Consider the following 27,139-nt stretch of genomic DNA (forward strand, 5'->3'; position numbering starts at 1 on the left):
CCGAGCATGCCAACACACACTGTGGCTGGGCAAATACGGCTGCAGACCTGGGGTCAGGACAAATTGCCTTGCTGGGTGCCTTTGCCAGATGAGGACCGTAGCTAATCAGCAGAGATGTACAATGGCGTGGGCGGGTGGGGTCGACAAATAGAAGTTGTGAGTCTGCTGCTTTCAACATGAATCGAGTGAGAATTTGAAAATAGATGTCACTGCTGAAGGGCAGCAAATCATATGACTTGAATGAAAAAGACAAGTAGTCTCTGTCTGTGGTTCTTCAGTATTTAGAAGGCAAAAGTTCAATGTTCTCTCAGTTTCTACAAAACAACTAAATGTATTTTTTTTTTTAGCTATGAGCAGTTTTGTTTCAATAAGCCTGTGCCAGACCTCTGAACTGCAACCTTCATCTTCCACTTTAGACCTGGTATCATGTCCATTGACAGATGCTTCCCTTTGTTAGAGACACAGTTGACCAATCAGATGTTTGTTGGCAGGATCAAAATTGAAGAAACCCAACCTACCAGGCCACATTCATCAACATTTGCACCAGAAATGTTGACAAAATGTTGAAAGGAAAGAGACGGATGCAACTATACAACTTGCTGTAAACCAACTCAATGTACAGACTCTTTCCTCTAGAGGTGGTAAAAGTAAACCCACAAGAAGTGTCTGATGGTTTATTTATCTGCAGAGACTCTGCCTCCTGCCTTTAATCTTATTTGCTTCTTATTTTGGACAGCTGGACTGTAAGCGCCACGCATTCAAGAGGTGGCTACAAAAATCACGGACACACTGGCATGGAAATGCATATATAACAATGTAAAACACCATGTGGACAAAGCTTGTTCCAAAACGAGAATCTGTCTGAGGTTTGCCTTCACTTTCCCTGGCAAGCACTGAAGGAGAGCATTTGGATGAAAGGCGACATGCAGCTGACCTGTTTTCTTTTGGACAGGTATGTACCAGCAGTCAGTCTTTCCATTACAACAAATGCAACTCCAAAAATCGTACAGTAACTTGCAGTGTACTGAGAAGCAGTGTAGGGAGGAGGGGCTGAGTTTGAATGTATTGTTTACGAACGCTCACCAACAATTGCTGTATAGTATACCTTTGAGGCCTAGTCCATACAGACATGGGCATCCTTGTAAAAAGGATTTTTTCCTACTTTGTTCTCACAAAAGTCCCCGTCCACACACACACTGTTCCAAAAAAGTCTCCATCCAAATGAAAACGCAAAAACACAGTTGAAGCACTGTCAAGGAAAGGCAAGGCAAATATACTGATATAGCACATTTCATACCCTAACACAACCCAAAGTGCTTCAAACAAGTTGACTTGACGGATCTGTCAAGAGCATCCCAAAGCAACAGGCAGCAATATAACCATACAATCCTAACCATAATCCACACAAAGAAGAAAAAAAGCCTGAAAACAGCTATTACTAGAAAGCAAGCTGAAACCTGTAATCTTCATAGAGCATTCTGATGCCTCTGTTCCTCAGTACAGCGGAATTGTAACTGTACATTTTTTCTGCCATGTCTGATATGAAATATCCCCTCATTTGCGACACCTCACAAAGGTAACACACACACTGCCATAGCAAGCCAAAAACTCCGTTTTGAAAACAACAACATTGATAACGAATTTTCTACTAATCTTCACCCTGAATGGAGTTTTACAAAAGGTTAATTTTTAGAAACTTAAAATGCAGATTCATATGGATAAAGGCCAAAACGCATAAAAATACCCATTTCCATTTGGATGAGGCCTTAAATTACCTGCTCTTGGCAACTGCTAACGCAGCTTTTGTGTGAGCTAAAATTGACGTTGGAGCATTTGATATGTTAGCCACTACTGAATAAGAACCTGGCCAATATAAAGAGAGAAACTAAATGGCAGGTCAGTCTGCTGATTGTCAGGCTAGAGTTCAATAGTATTTTACTGAATCTGAGTCCAATCTAAAATCCACCCATTAATTCAGAATCCTCCAAAATTAAAATGTATCAATTAATCTCTTGTTTTGTTGACTGATTAATTGCTTAGTCTATACAATGACAGAAACCCAAAAGAATGATCCATAATGACAGTGACTGCTGGAACCCAACCCTAGGTTTTGCCATCCTATTATTTATTGAGATTTCTACTGAGGAATACTCTCATTGTTTGCAATTATGTTTAATTTCAAGAAATGACTCATTGAGTGGAAGATAATCCCCCACTGGATGAGCATCAGGACATCATAAAGGGTACAGACACCATCTTACAAATCAAAGGTCACAGAAGTGCCGCCAAAGCCTGTATCCATGAGCAACCTTACTAATTAACTGAACCCCCACCAGCTCACCTTCTATCCAGATAAGTGCATCAATTAAATGCCATTAATGAAAAATTTAAAAGTACATGGAGGATGGACATGAAGGCTGCTGCTAACCTTAGTGACAGCAGCTCTGACTTTAATACATTATGCATCAAAAAAGTGCCAGCACCCTGTTGTTCTGCCACTGTGTTCAATACGAGGTTAAAAGAACAAGTGATGTTCTTTAACAAGCTCTGCAGGGTCACTGATCAAAATCTTTACAGCGTGTTTAGGAGCAGAAGCTTGACCTGCAAGCTTCACCTGCCACACTGTTCCCCCAACTTGTTCCAAAATAACCTGAGCTCCTGGGTGCACACACAAATCAATACTAATGAATAGAATATCCAGGTCGGTTGGAGGCTGAATGCAAGTAAGAGAGTGAAAGAGAGTGAGTAGAGGGATAGAGGGTAGAAATCCAGGAGAGCTGAAGGTAAGAGCAGAATATCAGGCATTGAATTGAAAGACTGGAATATTAGAGATTAGGAAGTACACCACATTTCCATGTGATGATGATTCATGAAGAGGAGGCAAATGTTGGGTCAGATATTCTACACCTCTGGCCAAGCCTGGCAGTGGTAAACTGCATAAACACTGCAATTACATGGTTACTGCAGATGCAGTTTTCCAGGATAATTAGCGACCCTCCATTTCAAAATGAAGGGGTTTCCTAAAGAATGATCCACGTACGGTGTGATAGTTCTACGAGGAGAGGTAGTTGTAAAAAGATTATGGAACACAAAAAAATACTTTCCAAAGATGGTACAACTCATTAACTGTATATCCCCAGGCTGTAGGTAAAGGTTACATACTGGTTTTTGAGGCTGCCGCGTCTTTGTTGGTATGTATGGAGGAAAATTAATCCAAATATAAACCGTCGTTTTCTTCATTCATGTTCTGGTGCAGTTCTTCATGTTGACAGAAACCCATCAAGATGCCCAATAGATACAGTATCAAACAACCAGTTGTGAGACTCTTAATCCTAAATCCATAAATAACCAAAACTCTTAAATTATGTCTGTTCTCTTTTGGACAGCAGAATGAAGAGTTGCAAACTAAACCCACCAGGAATTCCAAATCATCAACTTGCAATCTGTTATGTCTTGCATTGTTATCAGGGGAAATCATAATTTAATATAACTCTGAAGCGTGTATTCTGTACTAGATCATTTTATAATGATCTAGTGGTCCCTGATCAATCCTTTGACCGCATGCCACTCACACTGCAACAGGGCCTGAATTTCAGTGTGGGATTGCAGGTATTAAGCATAATTTCATAGATTCACACAAATCTAGCACTTGTAAGACAGGAAATTCCTGCACGCATTTACTGTGATGGCTAATAATGGTAGGGTAATGGTACTCAATACCTTATATCAACTAAAATAACCCAGTACTGAGTAGTATTGAAACTTCTCCACTCAAAGGATGCCTGCATTTGATCATTTTTGGACCCAGCTCAAGGAAAAAAACTTGTATGGTTTTGTTTGCAGCCAAAAAGTGCTCTTCAGCTAAATGTAATGTGTGACTGGGATGTGAGAAGTATGGCTATACTATATGCCTGTGACATCTGGTGGTGTTCTACGCAACTGAATGCACTCAATCACATGATGGGTATTGAATGAAGTAGATAAAAAAAGGTACCAAATGACATGGTACTGGTATTATATTTTTTTTGAATGATGCTCAGCCCTAAATACCATGCAGTCAACGTTCACACTAGAAAAAAAAGTCAGAGATTTTAATCATCAGTTGGAGACCCCTCAGTTGACTGAGGTTGCTTCAATTTGAGCACTCATTTTGTTTGTTTATTTGTTTTGCTAGCCAGTGTGCTGTGTAGGGTACTTCTGGGGATGTTTTGGTCGCCAGATTTTGCTGCAGAGTGAGTGCTCTTGAATTTCACACTACTCTTTGGTATAGACAGCTACAGACCATGCAGCAATAGGAGGAGTACTGCACTGTAAAAAAAAAAGCACAATATCGGCCTCCAGAGCAGAAGTATAAAGTAGCAAAAAAATTGAAATAAGTGAAGTACAAGTACCTAAAAATTGTACTTAAGTACAGCACTTAAGTTAATGTACTTAGTCACATTCCACCACTGCTAAGGACATTGATGCAGCTCAAAGAGATGACCACTAGAGAGGAGGAGAAAAAGGCAACAAATTACAGCAGTGTATATAGTTAAGATAATCCTGAGGAAAGCGACAAAATGCGAGCTGGGGTAATATTAGGATGTAGGAAGTGTGGTTAAACCCCCCAAAGTGTCTAAATCCTCCCCATGTGAACCATTTAAGGTGTAATTCCCAACATTTTCAATAATGAATTTCAGGCCCTGTGCAAGAAGAACATGACAGTTTAACAGATAAATATATATATTAATTTTATGGGTCTGAGGCTTGCACATTTTTCAGTGTAGCTGATAAAACCAAAGCTTAGAAAAAACAGCCACCTTTAGTTTGTCTGCTTTCAATGATATTTCAAACTGTAACAGGCTCTACTGCACAGGATGTCCTGCACCAATTTCTTTGCAAAACTGCTCCTCCTTTAGTAGTGAAGTGTAGTGAATGTCAAGTGAACTCCTGTACATACACTACAGTTTACTACATTGGTTTACAAGTGAGACGCCAACACAGTAATGGCGACTTGTTTCCTTCTACTTACAGCCCATAATAGTATGTAAGAAGACATATAAACTGAAATGTATAGATGAAGAATTCTAAAGAAGAAAGCATGACGCCACCACCCCAGTATTCTACTTTTGCGTCTTTGTTGGCATTTTCTTGGTTTTTACTGGTTCATCCTCGCGTGTGTTATAGCAAGGGGAAAATATCTGCCTGGCATCAAAAATTGCTGTGTGGTGACAGAATACTGTAATGGAAAGCGTCTCACTCAACCACCCAGCCTCAACAGTATTAAAAAAAAAGACAGAACTAAGAGGCATGTGAGTGATTTCCAAAAACCACTAAAGACAGAACCACAGAGGCCTGCGGGGGCAAGAGCAGCTAATGACATCAGCAACCAGCAGCAAGAAGAGCTTTCCATGTTACATTTACATTTTTATGTTTACACGGTCCACATGACTCACAGCTTCAGATGATTCGGTAGTCACCTGATTGTCAGTCACATTCCTCCGAGTTTGTGTGCATAAAATGTCATCAGTAAAATATCTAATATTAGGTTCCAGCCACCGTGTCTAACCAGTGCTTGCCGAGGCAATGGATTGATCTGTGCATTCAATAACTTCAACCATCCGTGCAAGTGTGTTTGGTCATGCACTGAAAGAAAAAAACCCAGAGACAGAGAGAAAGAAACACAGACTGAAAGAGCGCAGAACAGGAGTCAGTAGTTTAGATTTGTTTAGTTTGGGTTTTTGAAGCATATACAGTAAAAGCACCCATTTCAAACCTCAAGATAACACAGAAGAGTCTGTGGTGATCCATGTCACAGATTCAGCAGAAACATGTATTCAGATGGATGCAACAGGAGAAAATGTCAAATGTAAATCATTGATTAATGTCAAAAATTAATCAGTAATCGAAACTGTCAGATTAACTTTCTCTAGATCAGCTAATCCATTACTTGACTTATCATCAATGTGGATTTCCAGAGGCCATCACATCACCAGTATTTTAGATTGATTGACCCTGCCGACACCCCAAATTCAACATCTGTCATTTCATGTTTTACACACTGATGCTCCAGAAGCTAAACAAGTCATACCTTCGTTTCCATCCCATCAGCAGGGGATAGCACTGGGGTTAAGCTAGGTCTACTGAATTGGCATATGACAATATCCACTGTGAAACATCTGGATGGATGATGACATTTTTGTTGGGGGACGAGCGCAAATATATGCGTTAATCAACCACCTCAACCGGGCCCGACCCCGAACTGCCAACTTTATGCATTATGGTGGCACAATTGACAGGACTGAGGACTTAGACAAGGACAGAGACAATTAGGACAGCATGCTGCAGCGCTCTCCAGGGTGTGTGTGTGTGTGTGTGTGTGTGTGTGTTTGAGAGACAAAAAGGAAAGGCCCAAGTATTAATAACTTACTTGTAACCCCAGTATATTAAAATAAAACAGTAGTTAGCCCAGTGGCAAATCTTTACGATGGAGGTGACTAATTTGCTGGCTAAAAAAGGTACCACTTCACCCATCTGGCAGCCAACAGTTCATCTAGTACATAAATCACAGCTGTTGCTTTTTCAGCACACAATAAATGCCGGGAGCGCCACCGCAAGCAGCTGTGGCTCAGAGGTAGAGCGGGTCGTCCACCAATCGAAAGATTCCCGGCTCCTCCAGTCTGCATGTCGACGTATCCTTGAGCAAGATACTAAACCCCAAATTGCTCCTGATGGCTGTTCCATCGGTGTGTGAATGTGTGAATGGGTGAATGTGACTCGTAGCGTAAAATGCGCTTTGAGTGATCGGATGACTAGAAAGGCGCTATACAAATGCAGGTCCATTACCACAAACCTGCGCCCTGGTGTTGGTGTGGCAGGAGGGTGAGTCAGCAGTTGATGACTGTCAGCCATCAGTAATGATGGCATCACCCATCGGTCCAACCCTAGATGATGAGGGATGGCAGATGTAGCCAAAATTGTCTATTATGGTGTATGTAATTTTCGATCATGTTATAGGTATGTCATGATACAGGAACTTTTCTGTTAATTCGGTTAAAGGTCCAGTGTGTAGGATTTACAGCTACTATTGGCAGAAATGGTACATTATATTTATAACTTCATTTCCATTAGTTTATAATCACCTGAAAATAAGAATTGTTGTGTTTTTGTTACCTTAGACTGAGTTGTTTACATCTACATACAGAGTGGGTCTTCTTTCAAAGAGTTGGCCATCTTGTTCTTCGCAGAATATACAGTCATATCACCCAACTCTGCCTTATATTTTTAACCAGTTCACCAGATACGTCTAACCACGTCAGTGTCCTGAAAAATGGGACATAAATAAAGGAAAGATAGAGAGAGTAAATTAGTGGGTGAGGAAGGACTTTATCACTGCTGGAGGTCTGTTCCATTGTTTATTAACTCCCTGACCAAAGACGCATATCAGCAGACCAGATTGTTAAGTGCTGGCATCTGCCCACTTGGCAGAGACTTCCTCTGCATTACCCCCTCCAGTTAATGTGTGGTCTTATATGGTGGTTTACAGGCTGTGTTAAGAAACCAAACAGCTCGTAATTGCTTCATTATCTATTGTTAGAGGCAATTATGATACAGGAATCAATCCAAAGGTTTTGAAAAGGAAGCAGAGCAAAGTAAGGCTACTGATGTAGGCGAGGTTAGTGCTTTTATTACTTTAAAACTAAATAGCTAGAGTTTGGCTTTCACTTCCGAGGCCAAGTTTAAGCTCTAGTTTTCAAAAAGCACTTTCACTAACATCACTCCAAAAAAAAACATTTTTTTGAAGTTTTTGAAAAGTTCCAATGCAATTCACTTCTTACAAGTAAATCTCACTGTAGATTTATGGGATAGGCGAAAAACCTGTCTGGTGACGAAACTGGAAGCATACAATACAAATATCTCCTCAGATTTACAACCAAAAACTTTGAAAGTTTGTGGACACATCTGTAGTGCACCTTGTTTTAAATAAAAAATTCTATAAGAGCCACAAAGTTGGACATTTGTGACACCACAGCTTGTCGGTTCTCGCCTGATATCACCAGACCAAACTGCAAATGCAAGTTAGTCTGGAGCCTCTCAGCTCATTTTCAAATTCCAAAACACGATATCAACGAGCATAGTTCAAAATGCCTCAGGATGCAATCAGATAGTCCTACAACCAATCTCAGCAGCAAAACATGACGTAAGTCATGAACAAATGTAAACAGACTACAGTGAGATGAGCCATGTTGGTGTAGGTCAGATATGTCTGTGAATGAGTGTTGCCATTTTTGTCATCTGAATTTTAAAATAGTTCAAAAGAAAGTCTCAAAGCCTACTATGTAGAATTGCTTAAAGGCTGCGTATGAAATGTTCTCTTATTCCATTGTTTATGGTATCCCACTCTTTGTCACATCATGATATGACAATACTAATGCTGACTCATGTAGTTAGTCAATGTCCCATGGGCTGGTGCATTCAAGGAGGTGTGCTCATTAGCTCATGCCATGTTCATTCTTATAAAAGAAATGTCATGGGAGAATATCAAACGGATTTCATTAGTGTGTTTAATGATTCATTGGTTATTTTGAAAATGTGACTAAGCAGACATCTGTGCTACAGCAAATAAGTTGGAGTCATCAACAACACATATAGTATATTGTCAGCCAGGGATTTCTGGTAACCACTGTCCTTGACAACCAATGTAAGCATACAGTCCAACATCCCAGGAATCAAACAGAATTATTTGCACTGACTTCTTAACTTAGTACACACAGATTTATGACTGACCACCAGACTATGATGCTATGACAGGAAGTTCATGGCAATTCAATCATAACCTCAAACCCCATCAGCCAGTGAGTATCTGCCCATCTTGTATCCAAAGTGACGCATACACATCCTGTCAATTCATTCTCTAACAAAGCTAGGGAGCCTAATTGCCATGGGTATCTTCTGACGAGCACGGTGTCTGGGAAAATAATTGATGCTGAATCAGTAATTGGAAGAGATGCTTTGCTGTGTGGTATGTGTGCCAAATGTATGTGTGTGTGCATCTGACGATGATTATAGGGTTTGCAGTGTCATCTAGACCCAGAGGACATTAGCAGCAACACCAGTGAAATGAGAGGGAAATGATAAACAAACTAGAGTTCATTCTGTATGCATGAGTTGCTGCCCTTGGGCCTCAGCAATGCTGTATTTGTGCCATTTTCACATCTTTTGAGCAAATACAGCCACATTACCCAAGTGGATGGTTATATATAGATTTTGATAGACACAGCAGTATAAATTGTTCCAAAACCAATGGCGCTGAAACATATCCCTGTTTATGTGTGTGAATAGAGTTATTATGATGAGTTTGTCTGTGTATCGATTTAGCCAAATTGCTTGACTTTGTAGCTGTTTCGGGCACAATTAGTTAAAGCTGGGGTCGGCAGAAATCTAAGAAACAAACAGCAAAAATTGAATATACCCCCTCCTCCTGAAGCTCTCACCTCTCTGACCTAAATCCCTCACACCAAACGACCACATGCATATACACGCGTTTCATACAGTAACCCAGTGTTTCCCACACAATCATGTATTTAATTTTATTTTGTTGTACTGTTACTCCCAGCACATTCATTCAGCTTCTCCGTGCCTCATTCTCTCAGTTTATCAGACCACAAATGAGACAAGAATTAGCTAGCTAGCTCCCTGCAGTCCCTCCGTCATGCTCCCCGCCGCTGTGGACTGTCTATCCTGTTAGCTGACCCCTGGCAGAGAGTCAGGGCTGTCCGGTTCCCCGGAGCTGGGGTTTGTGTTGGCTGGATTCAGGTTGCTGTGGCCACTGACTGGGGGTCCGTCTTTAGAGCTAATGCTTGCTCTTCTCTCAGCAAGATGGTCAGTAGCGGCGGAGAGTGAGGCGGAGGATACACTATGATTTGAGGCTCTCACTAATGTTTGCTACGTAAGCATGAACTTGAAGCAGAAAGCTAAACCATTAGCAACATTTTCTCGCCATCTGAAACACTTTGCTGATATTGACACGTGTTTTGTTTATTGTCAGACCTTTTTTTGTAAAATCCATCTTCCAGTTTTGTGTTACTCTGCTGTGTAGACTTTGTAGTGTGCAAGATTCTCTAACACTGAATCAGGATTCCACCATCTGAAGTGACATGCACACTAATCTGCATTTGTAGAACAGCCAGCAGGAACACCCTCTACCAGAAATGACATGCGATTAGCCGAAGTCTCCTATCATTAACTGATTTTTTTTTTTTTGAATGTGAAAACAAAGCCAAGAGGAGGTGCAAAAGTCTAGTTTTCACTCGTCTTAAAGCCTTTGGAAACACAGCTTGAAATAGTAAAAATGCATATATTATATCAAAGTCGAGTGTCTCATTAATCATCCACAAAAGTCTGAGTGAAAATAACCATTAATAACTATTAGAAAACCCGGTTTAAAAACAGCTCATTTTGCTGTTTAGACCACTTGCCAGGACAGAGTGGGCAGATAACGCTCTGATTGACAGCTCCCTCGTTTTGATTGACATCTCCCTGGCTCAGCAATGGCTGCCACAAATTTAATCCAGCCGTACATGTTTGAGCCCTTTGATGATTCACAGGACGAAGCAGAAGCTGAAAATGATTCCTTTCAGGTGGTCACTGAATGGTAAGTTTCAAAATGTTTTGTGATTCATATTAATGTTACTTCGTAGAATAGTTAGCATAACTTTTACATGCAATGTTAGCTGAGATGAATGACAACGGGAGGCTAGCGCTTTGCCTTTTTTCACTGAGATACGTTTTCATTGAAAACATAAATCTGCTCCGTTTTTCTGATAATAGCCTTTTTCATTCAAACACATTGAGTTTTAATAGATTAAATATGTCTTTACTCTGACACACACACCGACCCTCAAAGCGGGAGAGACCGGTGCCAGCCGGCCGTCTCTCTGGCGTTGTGTAGAAGTATTTGCCCACCTTGAATAATGTTCCCCTCTGGCTAAAATTGTGTTGTTTCCCGCAGCATCACCTCCACGATTGGGGATATGTTTATGCATGACAAAGCTAACTGCTTGGGGTTGGGATTAGGGGTGAGGAAGGGTGCACATTACGTCCCCTCCCCGCGAGCCGACACCAGCACCGGGCCCGGGGGGGCAGACCAGCCGCTCACAAACCTCCTCTTCCTGCAGCTCCACAAGCTGCAAAGGCTTGGATTGTCTGGGCTCTGGAGCTGGTCAACCTGATTCGAGTGCTGCTGGGAGCCCGCCGGAGGCAGAGCCTCCACTGGGTCGCAGCCGAGCGGTTCAGCCAGTTTACGATCTGTATTTTCTAAACATCAGACTAGAAAGCTGTTTGTTGGCTCAGACTCAAAGAGGCAGATTTAGCCGAAGCAGAAAGGTTTTGTTGCGCTGCCACTGGGTGGCGGGATGAGACAACTGACTGATGATTTATGATTGGTTTGGAATTTATTGCGTAATAAATCTCAGGGATAACCACGGCCAAATCAAACCCAATTTCAAGAATGTACAAAAACTTAAAAGACAGATACTTCGAATTTGGATGAAATTTGAATGGATTTTTTCCAGACTTTGCAACATGTTGCTCTGATATCAAAGTGCACATAAAACATGATCAGTCAATCGAACACCTCCTGAGCTGAATCAGACAAATCCTGACACATTTCATTTCAATACAAAAAGTTATATTAAAAAAACATATTTGAGAATTTCCAAAATCCCCCTCTTTCCTCTGTCTGTAAAACATTAAAATATTTTTTGATTGCCTAACTTGAACTCACTCACATCAGTTCGTCAAATCAAATATGATTTGGGCCCCTGAGTTGAAAATCCCACCATATAAAACCCCACATGCAAAGGTGTTAGCTGATGGGTTGCAGCCATCAGGGATATCATGGATACAAGGTTTGTTTGAATGTCAGACACTTCTCTTAAATTTCCAAAGAACATGCTTGAGATCTAAGTTATTTATTTCTTCTTTTAGTTCTCCAGCTCTAGATTTAACAGTTAGGGAGGGGATGTAGGTGGAGGCAGTCCTCCTCCAGGCCTACAGTTCAGCAATTCAATCAAATATGATGGATCCGATTTAAATCCTTCTTGCAACTAAACCTATAAGTCATGCTCTGTTTCACTCTGAAATATGTCATATTATAGGAGACAATGTAACCTCTGTTTCACTGTGACTTTGACCAATTGCCTCACTTACTAAATACATGGTCTTTGCACTGTGATGCAGTGCTGCTGCTTGTTCCTCAAGCTCAGTGAGTGTCATCTTATATTTCAGGTATATTTCTTTATGTCAGGTGAGGTGGCACTCCTCCACTATAAAACACAGCGGAAAACTGTGGCGTACTTGGCCATAAACAAAACTCATCTTTCCTTTGACAAATTGGAAAGTGTTCACTGTGTCTAATGTTACTGACTGTGCATAATGCAGCCTGTTCATAGAGTGCCTCACTAAAAATAAGGCCATTTTCCCATCAATCTTTGTCCCATGGGTGACAGTCTACATTTCATCTACCTTCATTTATTCTGCACTAAGAAAAAATGTAGCCCTCTTTACTGCCATTGTAGAATATACAATATTACACAGTGATAGTGTGTGTGTTAACATACAGCAGTGAGACTACATAACGTGCACTGAGATCAGTGATTTTCCATGTAGCCTCGAGCTGTTCAGTTCTTGAATACAGAATGAGAGGTTTGCATCCTCTGGCACCTACACCACAGCTTGCGCTTTGAAAAGTACATTGAAGCATTAACATGTGGCGTTGCTAACCTAAAGTGAACTCACATAACCCCTCAAAAACCTCATGATTCATCCGAGCCCCCTAACCCGCGGCTAACCCCAAGCACTAACCCACCACCGCTTTGATGGTACGATTGATGCCATGCTGATTATTGTACGAGGAGAGAAAGCGATTGCCTTCCCTTTGTGTCAGCAACATTCCCTGGCTGGGGCTTCTTCTCCAAGACACGCATGCACACAAACACCACTGCTGGTTATGCAAGTACAATCACACACACACACACACACACACAGCTAGTTGCCGAAGCAGAAATGAATCCAAACATTAATTTCATATACAAACTTTCACGTACAAACAATACCAAACACAATCCCGAAGCCTGAGCTCAGAGAACTCCTCAGGGGCACGGAGGGGATTAAATACTTTCATAATGATATGTTGCATTGTGCAACAGACAGACGTACTGAGAGCGGATCAGTGCAAGTCTTCAGGCTTTGCTACCTTCTCATACTGAGAAAGACAGACAGCAGGAGGAGGCAACTGGGTTAATGAAATGTGTTCATGGGGCTTTGATCGCCACCAAGTTGTAGATCCGAATGGAGATGTAATTCTAATTGGGACTGAAACTCCCGGATGAGATGTGATCAGAGCCTGTGATGTGGAGTAGTTGTGCCAAGAGAGAACAGCACAGTGCTTCATGTTGAAGATGTGGGGCTTGCAGAAACAAAAGGAGCCCTGTATAATGTAAATTAGCCACCTTAATTTCTTAGAATAGGTGTGTGGATGTATATGTGGTAAGAGTGACAAATCCTAAGGGAGTCGCAGTGAACGTGCCAGATTCTGCTGCTGGTACAATAATAAAAGGAGACGTAATCATGAGGGAGGGTTTGGGTTGTTTTGTATGTGGGTGTAGATGGGATCTCATAACTTCTCCCTTATCCCCTTTACTCCACAGATCATTCCTTTAATTGAGGTGGAGGCTTTTCATGTGAATGCTGCAGGCTTCTGGCAAAAGTCTATCTTCATCTCCCTGCAGTTAGCGTGTAATGTGCCTGCTTCAGCACTTGCCTTTCCGCTACAAGATCATTAAACCGCCATGCCATTCATCATGTCTGATTCGCTCCTGAGAGGGAGCAAAAAAAAAAAGTGCGACACAACCAAAGTCTCCTTTCTCCTGTGTTTAATACACTCCCATTTCAATGTCAAACTCAGCTTGAAATGAGTGTGGAGATGAATGAGCCTGATGTAAATAAGAACCAAGCAAGGATATTTCTCCTTGCTCTGCTCTCAGCCTGCCACTTTCAAACTGATGGCTTATCAATCTTGTGGCAAATGACATTAAAATGCAGATTCACACCATTTGTGTGGTGCACAGCGGTGATGTCTCCTATTAACACATTAGCATGAGTCAGGGCTAAAAAAGGTCCATTTAGTTCACTGATACACTTACTACACATAAGAGGCAGTAGATGCAGGCTCTGTTATCTCTTCCTATGCAGCTCAAAGTCTATTTTCATATTTTCTTTTCTTGTAGCCGTTCAGCTGTAGCTTGTTCCTGCCATGTCTCTGGCGTTTTGGGCATCAAAGTAAAGCCCCACTTGTCAGCCCCTGCCAATCAGAGGGAACAGAACGCGCCTGTAGTCAGCTCTCCTTAACAGCAGTAATGTGTTAACATCAGATTCAGTGAGGGCTCAGCTGGTTTGGATGAAACCAGTTTGCCAGAGAATGATGGAAGCATTTAGAGCATTTAATTGACACAATGACACTTTAAACTTAAACATAGCTAAATCCAAAAGTTACTGCTGAGCCTGTCAGCCACAGAGGACCAACCCCACTTTTCTTGGTTTTAAAGGGACTATACTATTTATGAGAGGAGGGGGTGGCTCGCCTTCATGGGTGACTGGGGGGAAAATGCATGACCCTCCCTTCTCCATAAATAACCATATTGTTTTTTTGTTTTGTTTTTTAATTTACACAAAATGTAAGGATTGGAGGCAAGGCAACAGGCAAACACCATGGCCAGCATTAACATGCATAGTATGCATGATGACTTTTTTTTCCAAATAAATGGTACACAATAGTGGCAGCAGTGGCCAAAACTTACCCTTTGGTGTTTGAAAGTTAAAGTTGAAAACAAAAATCTGGATTCAAAGAAGCCTTGGTTTTTCACTACCATACCACTGCCATACACGCAGGAGCACAAAATTTAATGCTTTTAAAGGATCAGGTTTCGTGCAAATGATTTACTTTTGGCATCATTTTAAATGAGACATGTATAATAAAGTGATTTTGATCAAATATTAGTATTTAAAGCTTATATTTGGTTATGTTTCCTGACAGAAGTGTAACATGCCTTTCAAACCAGTGGGATTCTGAGTTTGGAAGGCTTTTGAAATGAATACAAAGTGCAACCACTGAGATTGCCATGTCCCTCCCCTAAGCCAAAATAAAAAACACAAGTTTCTCCCCAGTGCTTAATAAATTATTTGACACTCCTCCCCCATTTTGCACCACCTCTTTCCAACCCTCATAAATAACGAACAGTCTCTAAGGGAATTAAAACAAGAGCACCATGGGGTGGACAACATCATTTAATACTGGCAGTTTAAATCCCTATATCGCCTGAGAAAATGTAGCTACACAAATAAAGAAGGAACTGCCTTCCCCCACAGCTCCTCTCGCTGAGCTGACCGACAGTCAGAGAACATGTTTGCACTCAACAGCTCCATTTTCAGCAGACTGTCAATGTGTGGGATTGTGTGAATCTGAAGTGGGATGTTGCTGGCAAAGAAAATGCACACTCTGTTGGTTCTCTGGACCAGTAAAGGTTAAAAGAGACACTGGCCCATAGAGGCCGTGGCGGGGAAAGGGGGATCATGTCCAGTGTCAACAAGCAGCTGTTCGAAAGGTTAATTTCACCAAACAAGCAGATTGGATATTAACCTCAGTTTGAGGCCCTTCTAGCATCTATGCAGTCTTGGAAAAGTTACGCCATGTCACTGAGTAAAATTAAGTCTATCTCAACATATCCCTTTCACCATTACCTTAGACCTTAGTACTTAACAGGAAAAGATCATGTTTTGGCGTAAAATACCCAGTGCGGTGGCATAATGGTGCTAGGTATGCTGCTGATGTGTCGCTAAAAAATAACCAGTCTTATTATTTTTTGGTCTCCAACAGTGGCCTGTGACTTGGTAGCCATCTCACCTTGGTCTCATGCTTCCACCATCTTCTCCACCACCCTATGATGAAGTCATCTCATATACTACGTCATTTTAGAAATGTTAATATAATAGACAAAGTTGACGAGAAATAGCTAGGGCACTGTCAAACCTGTGCTTACGAAGTTAAATTTGACTCAGCCACCTGGTTTTTCCTTACCTCTTCCCCTCCGCTGTGAAGTCACCTGAGCACCCTATAATTTCAAGGACTCTAAATCTTAATTTTCCACACCAACCTTACAATCTCTCATTGTACTGGAGAATTTATCCACAGCTCCCGGCTGCTCAGGGGCACTGTGCGCTATCTGTCATGAAAGTTCATTCAGCATCCTCAAAGAGCAGCTTCACAGGCCATCAGTGTCATGAAGCTCTCTGCCATGAGCGCTCACTGGTGACAAATAATCCCCCTCCTACCCTCTCTTTGTGTCTCTCATTATTCCCTATTCTCTCTGTGTGGAGACACGAGCAAGCCTCTCCCCGCTCCAAAAACAGAAGACACAGTCGTCTGTGTCCTGCGCTCTCTCTGCGCTTTGATTACACAAAGCTTTTGTCTTTTATCTTCCTTTTTGTAACAGCCTTTAATTCTGACTCTTTGCTGGTGTCAAAAATGCTTTCAGTCAATTCTTTGAGCATCCGAAAGTAGTTTGCAAACAGAGCAGACTTTCATTGGTTAGCCCAGATTCCCTGCAACATTCCATGACATGGCAGAAGAATTTTCAGCTATTGATTAGTCAGTTTTGAGATAAACTAATTATGAATCCATGAGAGCATCAGATGGCGTCCCTCCAGGTACTACTTAGAGCCCGATTAATCAGACGAGACTCACTCCGAAAATGACAATGGAGCTAATCAATACTGATGGGAGAGCATGTCGCTGTTCTCTATCAAGGCCGTTAAACCCTCGTCTGCGGAGGTTTGCCCTAATTCAATCCGACACTTTAAATGAAATATCTTCAGCCGTCATTGATCTCAGTGAAACGCTACCCTTGTGATCCAACACAGACATGACCCAAGGGCACGGAAAGAAGTTGTAAAATGAAAGCTGTGACATGAAAGAGAAGGAAGGAAAGGAAATGAGAGATTGGAGGAGATGGGAGAGGAGAAAGAAGGTGTTAGAAAGAATAGAGAAGATAGATTAAATGAGGAAGAGGAAGCAAAGGGTGAGCGACAGGACTAGAGATTGAACGAGTATGATCAAAGCAGTGCAGAAGACTGGAAGAAGCAGACGATGGAAGCAACGGTGATAATGGAGAGCTAAATTGAGGGACCAAAGCTGGAGATGCGGGTCAAGTCCCTCAGGGTTCACTAGTGGAATCGTGCAACACAGTCAACTGCTCGCAATCAACCTCTATGAACTGTAAGACTCCGACACATACCTGCACCATATCTTATCACCTCAGAGCTCATGCTAAGTACCCAGCTACTCTCATCTATCTACCATCTACTGCTACAAATTAGTTGCATCACTTCCTTTGCACCAGAGAATATATTCAATGAATCTTTTAGATACTAACACCAGTATGATACCTGAGTTTTGATCAGTTTTCCAATAACTTACGAACATGTTTTTCTACCAAAGATTTTTTTTCATTTCACAAAGTTCTAAAATGTTAAAACCTGTCAAAGACAAACTATTTACAAGATCTCTGCATAAATAAAAAAGTCTTTCCAACCTGACCAGACATTTATTGCCAACTTTCCATACTCTGACCCACAAACACATTTCAGTCGGTACCAAAAAACAGTTGAGGTTCAATACCCAGCACTACTTGCTGAAAGTTTAATCATCATAAAACAAAAGAAGACAGACAAAAAATGTCAGATCAAAACCGAAATGCCACAGCCATAGAAAAAAAAGACTGTCAATTCAACAAGCCACTCCACAGGGGTTCAAAGCAAAAACCACTTTCAAACAGGGTCGAGGCAAAGTCAAGACAGAAACCAGAGCAAATAAAGTGTTTTAACCACATGTGGTGGCTTTTATTGTATAAACCCAATACAAAGAGTTAGTGTTTTTTCAAATGTAAATTTTTTTTTAAAGGCCAGGATTTAAGTCTGATCACAGACCAAAACAAAATTCATTCAAATGTTTTTAGCTTAGAAAAGAGCACTTTTTAGTTAAAATTCAAACTGCTCGAATGTGATGGAAAATTGAATCTACAATCAATAGAGACTTGTTTGACACTGAAATTCAGTGTAGGCCTATTAATGTGTGTTCTGTGCAGCAGAGGCAATCCGAATGCCCTGTTCTCTAACAGTAAGCTAGGCTAATGCTATTGTTGCTTGTTTTGTTCGGAAACTAGCAAGCTGAGCTACATGGATAATCACAAAGATAAAAGCTAACGGTAATGTTCACTTGTCACATCAGTTAGATAGTTGTGGCAGTGAAAATTAAATAAAGTCATTGCAACAGTTTGATTAGACAAAGTAGCTTGAATTTGAATTAATTTGAACAGAGTAGTGCAAGAATGAGTCCTAAAATCCAGAAATGGTCGCATTTTAGCAGAGGTTCCCTTGTCTCGAAGTCAGTGTTTTTTTGAATGGGTTTTCAGTTAGATGCCTGAAATAAGACTTTCATGTTTTGTTCTACTACATAAAATACATCAGTAAATACCCTGGGTCAAATACACTGGTAAATTTTGAAGCTTTTTTGTGTCTTAAAAAGGGTAGTTGCTAACAAGACATCATGCCGACACAGCTTTACATCCTTGTTGCAGTGGCAATGTTTCTCTGGTCTCTGTGCGACGCGCCCACGTGTGCGCACTTGCGCGAGACCGTGAGACATGGGCACCGCCTTCATGTGTGTTCACGTGCTTTCGCTGGTCTCGCGCGCACACGTGGGCACGCTGCACAGAGAGGCAATTAGAGCTGCAGGCTACAGTGAGGCTAAAAGCAGAGTTCAAATGACGTTTTTCCAAACAACTTTTTATGTCGCGGCTTCAGGACACTTGGATCACTACGGACAAGCAGTATGGAGATATTTTGTGGTTTCAATTATGTGTTTTTGGACGTTTGAATCAGGGCGCCGTCAGCCTCCATTAGGTGGAGTTTTGTTGCTACCCACTCTCCCCTTGGATCTCCGCAAGGGATGTGAGGACTCTAAAACTTCACCTGAGCCTCCCTCGGCATATGGGTGAGTAGATAATGGCTGAATTTTCATTTTTGGGTGCACTATCCCTTTAAGTCATGTGACAATTGTGTAGTTCATTTATAGCCTAACATTAGCTTTTCACTTCTGGTGATTGCATTTAGGCTTCAAAAATCATAAATTGATGTTCAATGGGAAGATTATCTTGCTGAAGAAAACATGCAAGTATCACAAACAGTTGTCTGCCGCACAGCTTATTTTCTGCAATATTCCAAAATCCAATGGAAAAATCCCATAAGCTTTTAGACAAGGGAACCAGGGAGGTGCTAACTTCTGCGTCAGCCTACAGAAAAATGTCATTCGTGGAGCACTCTATAAGGCCTGTGGTTAACAAACGCCTAAGAAACTTTCACGTTTTGTTCTACAACATAAAATATATCAGTAATTACCCAATGTGTAAATTTTGAAGCTTCTACATGTCATGACTGTTGCTGTCCTACAAATAAATGTCTGCCCAGCAGCACTCTCTTACTTGTTAGTTGTAATTTTAAATATTTTAAAAATCCTTTGGTTCCTGATTTTGGACTACAAAAGCTCCAAGGCTCTTTGAATGCCTTTTTTTAACTTTAATTATCATCGGTTAAACATCAATTAATCAGTTGTTCTATAAGTAATCAGCAAAAACAATGGTGTAGTGTTAGTTGGGGAGGGATTGTACCATTGGGTAGAGGGGTAGATTACCAAGGAGGAAGTGGGTATAACTCTCCTATATTCCAATTGCTTTTTGGCTAATTGATGGGTATACTGTACCCAGAAAAAGAGGTGGGTATACCCCTGTATGCCTGCATATACCCTCCCCTACTACCCTCCCCAAATTTTAAATCCAGTGTTGAAAGAAAATGTGAAACGGTAAAAGGAGTGGAGAAATATGCTCATAAGCAGAAAATACTTGAATCATCATCTGAAACTGGCAAAGTCCAAACACACTGGACCCTAACACTGCAGTCCTGCTAAAAGCACTGATAAGTAAGCCTGACTTGGCAACCACGCAGCCTACCTGCTGGTCTTCAGAGCAGCATTCACCACAGTTAATGACTTCTCTTGGGCTAATCAAAGTGCTTACTTAGGCAGCTTCATTCACCCGACCAGACTATATCTACCCCCGACATGACTACAGAGGGCTGGCACGCCATCACGCCTGCCTACTGGGTTGATGGTGAGTGAGGCTTAGACAAATCTCTCTGGTAAGGTCATTAGTATTCCCTGGGGATGAGATCCTGAGCCCTCTCAATTCTGCAGCTTCTGGTTGAATGAATGAGAGGGTTAACACTATCAGTGGGCCCACAGCCAGCTCTGGCCTCACACCGGTCCTGTGGGATGGGACACCAGATGCCGCAGCATCTCACTTGTTACACAATCAAGGAAATAATTGGTGCGCCTGACTTGGGCGTGTAATTCAATTAGGGCAATAAAGAAGTCGTTATTATTCTCTGGAACAAATACAAAGAGGGGAACATGACAGGAGCTACAGCTTCTTTGGGAAAAATTGGATATAATCTTTTTCAAGCAAGATTAAAAATCACTATAAGTTTCCAAGAGTTTACAGTTCTGATTTTTCTTTTCTGTGGCATATCCCCATAGAGATTTGGGTTGGCTATACTATTCATGTGCAATCCATTTTAGAATTTACAATATGACTGCTATGGATTTTTTGGTTTCATGACGTTTGGTTGCATTGGTTTCTTATCAGACGACTCTTTACAGCCTCATACAGACAAAAATCGATGCTGCAAGCCAGTGAATCTATTCAGCCATCCATTATTAAAAATGTTCCAGCCATTTGTGAGAGCAGGCTGTGAGTGATACTAAATAGATTAGGATGAGCCCTAATCCACATCTGTGTCTCATAAAAACAGACCTCAGACAACGGTTCCCCCCAAGGTAATATTTCAATAACAGAAATGGTAAAACCTTTAGGTGCATCCTCAGCCCTGAGGCATCTTCAAGATGTTATAAAGGGAGCAGAGGGCAGTGTGATGGATAGAGCTGAACATACAGCTTCACATAAAGTTTGTCATTATCAAGAGAGGTGAACACAAAAAAGGAGACCACCAGGTATGGAGCCTTCTGGAGGGCAAACTGCACCACCTTTACTTCTATGCATCATAACAGTAAGTTTTAGCTCTTTTAATGTTGACTAGTTTTAACCCTAGTTGGTTATGCATCACAGTAAGCAGTACCAAATTGATCAAATATGAAAATTAGGCTTTTGACTTTGCCTTATGATTATCTCCTTCTGTGAGTCCCAGTTAGTCTGCGTTTTCACTCACAACTGCATGACTTACTGACAACAATATGTGAAGATGCGTTCAAGCACAGCTTCAGATATACCCTATTTATCACTTTCCCGTGCATCACTAAGCTGCCTTGTTGATCTGACAGCACCTTGCAGAAGTGGTTTGTATATTTACAACCAACAACCAGATACACTCATTTAGAGCAGGTGCAGTCTATCTGGAACAATCCATGTTGTGCATTCCCTTTTGTTCATTCCCACGAGCCTCTCTAAGCGCTTTATAACACCGCAACAAAACACCAAGTGGCAAAATCGCACATCTCTCATCGCAAATTGATGGTAAATTGTCTTACCTGATATCTAGCGGCTGAAGAAGGGAGGCTCTCTCTCTCTCCTCACCGCAGCTCTTTATTCACACAAGCAAACCAAGGTGGCTTTTTAAAGGAGGTGCAGCGTCGGAAAAAGCAGTTTTAGCTCTCCTTAAGGATGTTCCTGGAGTGCGGAGAGGACGACTGTCAGCGCGGGGATCCGCGGGAGGAGAAGCTCTCTTCAGGCTTGAGAGAAAGCGGCAGCAGCCTGCAGACCTCCGAGCGCCAAGCCCGTCTGAGCGCTCAGCGGGGGAGTGCAGCTGCTCGGCCGGACACCAGGTGGCGGTGTCGCACATCAAATCCCTCGTAGTGGCTACCTGTGAGGAGGGTGCTCCGTGTTGTGGCGTCTGGGAACAGGATGGAGACGGTCTCAGAGGTGTCCTGCCCTGCAAAAAGATTCGTGGGATTAAAAGAGGAAAATAACACTGTTGTCACAATCAGCAGAAGAGTCCTGGAGGTGATTCAAGAGGGTCCCAAACTTCTTCCCAAAATACCATTAGTAATGCAAAACACATTACTCTGATTTTTTTGGCATGCACAGCGAGAATCCAGGGTAAAGAATATCCATGACTGCATTTATGTGAAAATGCTCATCACGTGGTTTGAGTGCACTTATTTCAAATTGCTTTGGATGGACTCTGTCAAATGAATATAATGTAAAAAACAAAAAAAGTACTATAAGCATATTAATTTTTGTATTGAGAAGTGCATTGTGCAAGTGTTAAACTCAGTGATGTGATATCTACAACCTAAAATGTTATATCAACTCTAATCAAAGAAGTATTCAGATGATTTGCTCAGTAAAAGTACCAATAACCACAATGTATAACTATTTAATCAAAATCCAACTGGACTTAAAGGTCCAACGTGTAGGATTTAGGGGGATATATTGACAGAAATGGAATGAGTATATTTTCTTAGTGTATCACCACCAGAAAATAAGAATCATATTTTTTTAGCTTAGAATGAGCCATTTATATTTACATAGGGAGAGGGTTCCCAACTCCAGAGACCACCATGTTGCACTGCCATGTGTCTACAATAGCCTAGAATGGACAAACTTGACACTGGCTTGAGACAGAGACATTCTTGTTTTTGCATCAGCCACCATAGTTAGAAGCCCCACTGCAACAAGAACATCACCTTTGCTGTTTCTTCTTCTTTTTTGTAACATGAAAATGCTTAATTTGGTGTTTTTGTCAGTTTAAAATCACCAGGTCCATTTAATTTGGAGAGGAAAAGACTTCCGCCGATAATTCAGCTCCTGGTGAAAACCTCCTGAATGTCTTGGTCTTGATTTAGTTAGAATATAAAGGTGAGCACACATTGGTAGGTGCATGGGCTCCGACATGCCAAACAGCATAATTTTTTTTAGCATAACATACCTAATCCCAATGGTAGAGATAGCTCAATCAGGTTAAAGTTCAACAACACAGATTTCATTAAGACAAAGCGACTTACAATGTGTTCAACCAAACAGTTGAGCAGGACAACAAAGGGATAACATGAAAATACTAAGTAATAGATACAAGTATCTCGACAGTGTCATATGGTACATACCATCACGTTAAGTCACCACTATGATAGGCTGCAGTTGATGCAGTATAAGTATTATTTCATGTGTCATCCACCTCAGCTTGAGATCTTGCAGTAATAGCTCTAGTTACCCAATTAATCAAGTAAAGATATGCATTTCATTAAACAGCAAGCATATGCCATTTTTTTTAAATGACAAATTTATGGTGGTTTGATTTTTTTTTTAAATACTAAATAAACACTTTGCATATGGTTGGCAAAATCTAAAAAACATGTATTTCAACATGCTCTACATGGTTGTTGATAGAAAGTGATGTATGTCTTGTGTAGTATGAAGCACTTACTTTTCAGTGGTTGAGTAACAATATTCTCAAGTGGTTTAATGTCCCACGTTCTGGTAAGTTTTTCCTCATCAATTATGGTGTGAATGTCTCTAATTTTGTCAAAATTAAAGTCCTCTACTACTTTCATGTTTCTGTGTTATGTTAAAATATGCCTCCTCCTGGAAATCTACACCTATGAAGATGTCAAAGTATCAGACTGTACAGTCCATCGTCCCTACAAATCTACAAAATTGACTTAATAAAGTACAACATTAGTGAAACATTTGTTTGTTGAGACTAGACTGGTGATTTTGTTTAAATGTAAAATAAATAAATAAATAAATAAACACATCCTGTCTTGTGCTTTGACTTTTGCAGTATTAAACCAGGAACACGATCTTTCCCAAACCATAACCAAGTGCTGTTAGTGCCTAAAAATAACCATTAAAAATCCCATTATGCTTTAGTTGCTACAAGCAGATATTTTTTTGCAAGAATGGATGTTGTAAATTATCAACACACTGTCAGTAAACAAATGTTTACCACCAACACCTTCTCATTATGTTAACTGAAAACACTTAGACTGGCATGTTTCTTTCAAAACACATTTCCTGTTTAAATCACTAGTTTTGACAAAGTGGATAAGAACACACCATTTCTCTTCATTCTTTGCATGGCCATGCCTTTGTTTGCAACATAAGATATAATTTTACTATCAACATTTCCTGGCTAAAACAAAACACAGACAGGTACTGTTCAGTTCAGTTAATTTATTGATTTAATCCATGTTCTTGAGTGCAGCACTAGTTTCCTTTGTTCAAACTTACCCATTCATCCTTCTTTTCCTCCTCTTGATATGTTTTGGCATACCCATTCTTACCATGCTTTCCTAGGAACTAAATGGAGTGGCAACCAAACACTTATCATTTCTGTGATTCTTAATGGTTATAGATATGCATATCAGTGAGGAATACTTCAGTCTTGTTTGTATCGTTCATGTTTACTGATAAAAGTAATCCCATGTATCTTGTTACACTTGCTACACCTGTATCTGGAGAAAGGGGTTAAGACAATGAAGTATGAAGTATAGTTCTGCTTAGGCTGGTTGTTCAGTGTTGAAGGGCTCAGTTAAGGGGTTTTTATCGATCAAGAGTAGAGGATGTGGCTCTGTGTGTGTGATGTTACCTTAAACCTAGAATAACTGATTTGATGTGAACACAACATTGACATATCATCGTTTTACTTGATATTGTGAACTGACAGGAGAAGACTTACCTGCAAGGATTCCACAAAGGACGTCCACTGCTAAAAGTACAGGAGGTCTTACTAGCAAGAAGACTTACCTGCACAGGCCCAAGGACTGGCTTTGCTGTGATGGATCTGCCTTTGGTAAGAAGATTAGGTAGCCAGGTTTCCTCCTGTTGGTATTGTTGGTGGTAATAATGCAAAATGGCTGTGATATTATCTGTTGTCTCCGCTGGCTTGTTAGCTCCTGCACTAACTGCTACAGTAGCAGTAGATCCACTTGCCGCAGGCTATCCTGACCAGGCCAGCCTTACAGGGCCCAGCTTGCACCTGACATCAATATGACGTTAGAAAAACACAGGAGTCTTAGTCTAAGAGACTTTAAATTGGGTCGACGATATTTTAAATGTCTGACAATGTTAGAATTTCACTTTGTGTGAATGTCAACATTATGACATTTTGCAGATGTTGGGTTTTTGCTCTTTGTTCTCCATACCTTACAAGTTATGTCATTAGTCTATGTCAAGATGACATCCACATGAGACGACTGGAAGACGTTTGATTTTGGTTACTTAACAGCACAATGTCATCTGTTCTCAGTATTCTACATCAAATTGACCCTGGCATTAGATGTTGTCCTAACAGTGAATGAGGTCAGTTCAAAGGTTCTGCCTGGAGAATCAGAGGAGCAAGAACATATGGCCTTTCATTTGACATCAAAATGGGAAATTCTCATTTGAAAATCAAAATGTATTAAATAAATAACTGCAGGACTCACTTTGCTGAAAAGTATTCATGCAATTAAATCTTCAGATTTCAGTAGGGTTTTGTTTTGATAGAAGGTTTATGATTATCATTTAAAAGAATTTTGGATGTTCATGGGGTATAACCCTACCACTGATGCACCAACATCCATTTAACATCAGTCATAGTCCAACCACATGTCCCTTTGTAAAAACAAACAGAGACACATGTTGATTCACAGGACAGCGTTGTTTTCAACTTCACTTTACAATTCAAAAAAGCTGTTTGAAAAAGCTTTCACTCATCTTTTTTGAGTGCTTGTGGTTTCCATAGAAACCACCTCGATACATACAAAGACGTGGGATTGTGGTTTTGAACAAGATTGGATTTTTCCAGATCTACACCTGAGGTCACACACACACACACACACACACACACACACACACACACACACACACACATACACACTTCAACAAACACAAACACTTCCACATTTCTCTCTCCTCCACCTGACCTGCTCTAGCCTCTTCCAATCTCTGTTTCCCTGACATCACTAGAGAGGGACAAAACAAGTGGTCACTAATGATTCCTGGCTGGGGGGGGGGGGGCAGATTTTGTCAATTCAGTCACTAAACAGTCACTAAAAGATGTTACAAATCTATCTGTTAGCTTGTTATTAGGAGAAGTAGTGATGCACAGGTCAACACAAAACCCACAGGGCGGGTTTGGGTAAGCTTATGAGAAAATATCACATGTTCAGGTGGGCTGGTCAAAAAGTGACAAAGCAGTGTATTAACAACTTACAGAAACATTGCGTGCAATAGTCCACCTTCCACTTTCTCTTGCCTTCTCTCTAGCAGTTTCTCTCTCTCTGGCTCTCTCTCTGAAACAAACACATCTGTCCTCAGTCCTGGGACCATTTTTTAATGTTAACACTTGGTTGAATAGGCATTATCACCAGGAGTACAGTGGTATTTGTTTAAGTAGCCTACCCTGCACTCACACTGTTAAGTTCAATCAGGAGAGTCTCGTTCTGAGAGTAAATAATGTTTATTTACATGTGCACATAAGTATGAGACATATGAAAAGTCTTTGGCAATTAGACCACACTGTAATTTCATATGCTCCGGGTGGGTGGTAAAAACGTGGTAGATTAGGGAACCCTATGGAGTCTGGAAACTGGTGGGAGATCTGAGGATCTGGATGTGAAAAGGAGTGGGCTTTTGATGAGCTCATCCTGTGCTTTGGATAAGGTGACTGGAGGTGAATAGGATGGAGGAGGGCACAACAATTCTGTCTAAAATGACAGCTGACAGGAGCAGAGAGGAGAACAGATTTATAGTTTGGCAGTACCAACAGGAATGGCTGAAGGAGATTGTGGCAAAGTTTTATTGACTAACTAGAAGAGGGAATGCCCATAATCAGCTGGTTGGAGGAAGCGCTGGGAGTGGGATAGAGAGAGAACTGTGAATGAATGTAGTATAATTGAGACCCATTTTGAAGGTTATGTAACTACTATTTCTACGGCGGCAAACAGCTGTTACTGTTTAGCCTTGTATACACTGTATGTCCTCTAAAGGTGGAA

The 27,139-nt window shown here is 41.0% G+C and overlaps 1 protein-coding gene across 1 annotated transcript in view; it reads right to left on the reverse strand.

The window, feature by feature from the left end:
* Positions 1-21,939, reverse strand: part of nav3 (neuron navigator 3) — a 544,714-nt gene extending 522,775 nt beyond the window's left edge. The window contains exon 1 of the mRNA XM_033615269.2: positions 21,692-21,939. The gene's annotated coding sequence lies outside the window, so the exon portion shown is untranslated. The remainder of the gene's footprint in view (positions 1-21,691) is intronic.
* Between the last annotated feature and the right edge of the window lie 5,200 nt (positions 21,940-27,139).

This window comes from Epinephelus lanceolatus, chromosome 23, assembly GCF_041903045.1.
Source record: "Epinephelus lanceolatus isolate andai-2023 chromosome 23, ASM4190304v1, whole genome shotgun sequence".
Classification (NCBI taxonomy): domain Eukaryota; kingdom Metazoa; phylum Chordata; class Actinopteri; order Perciformes; family Serranidae; genus Epinephelus; species Epinephelus lanceolatus.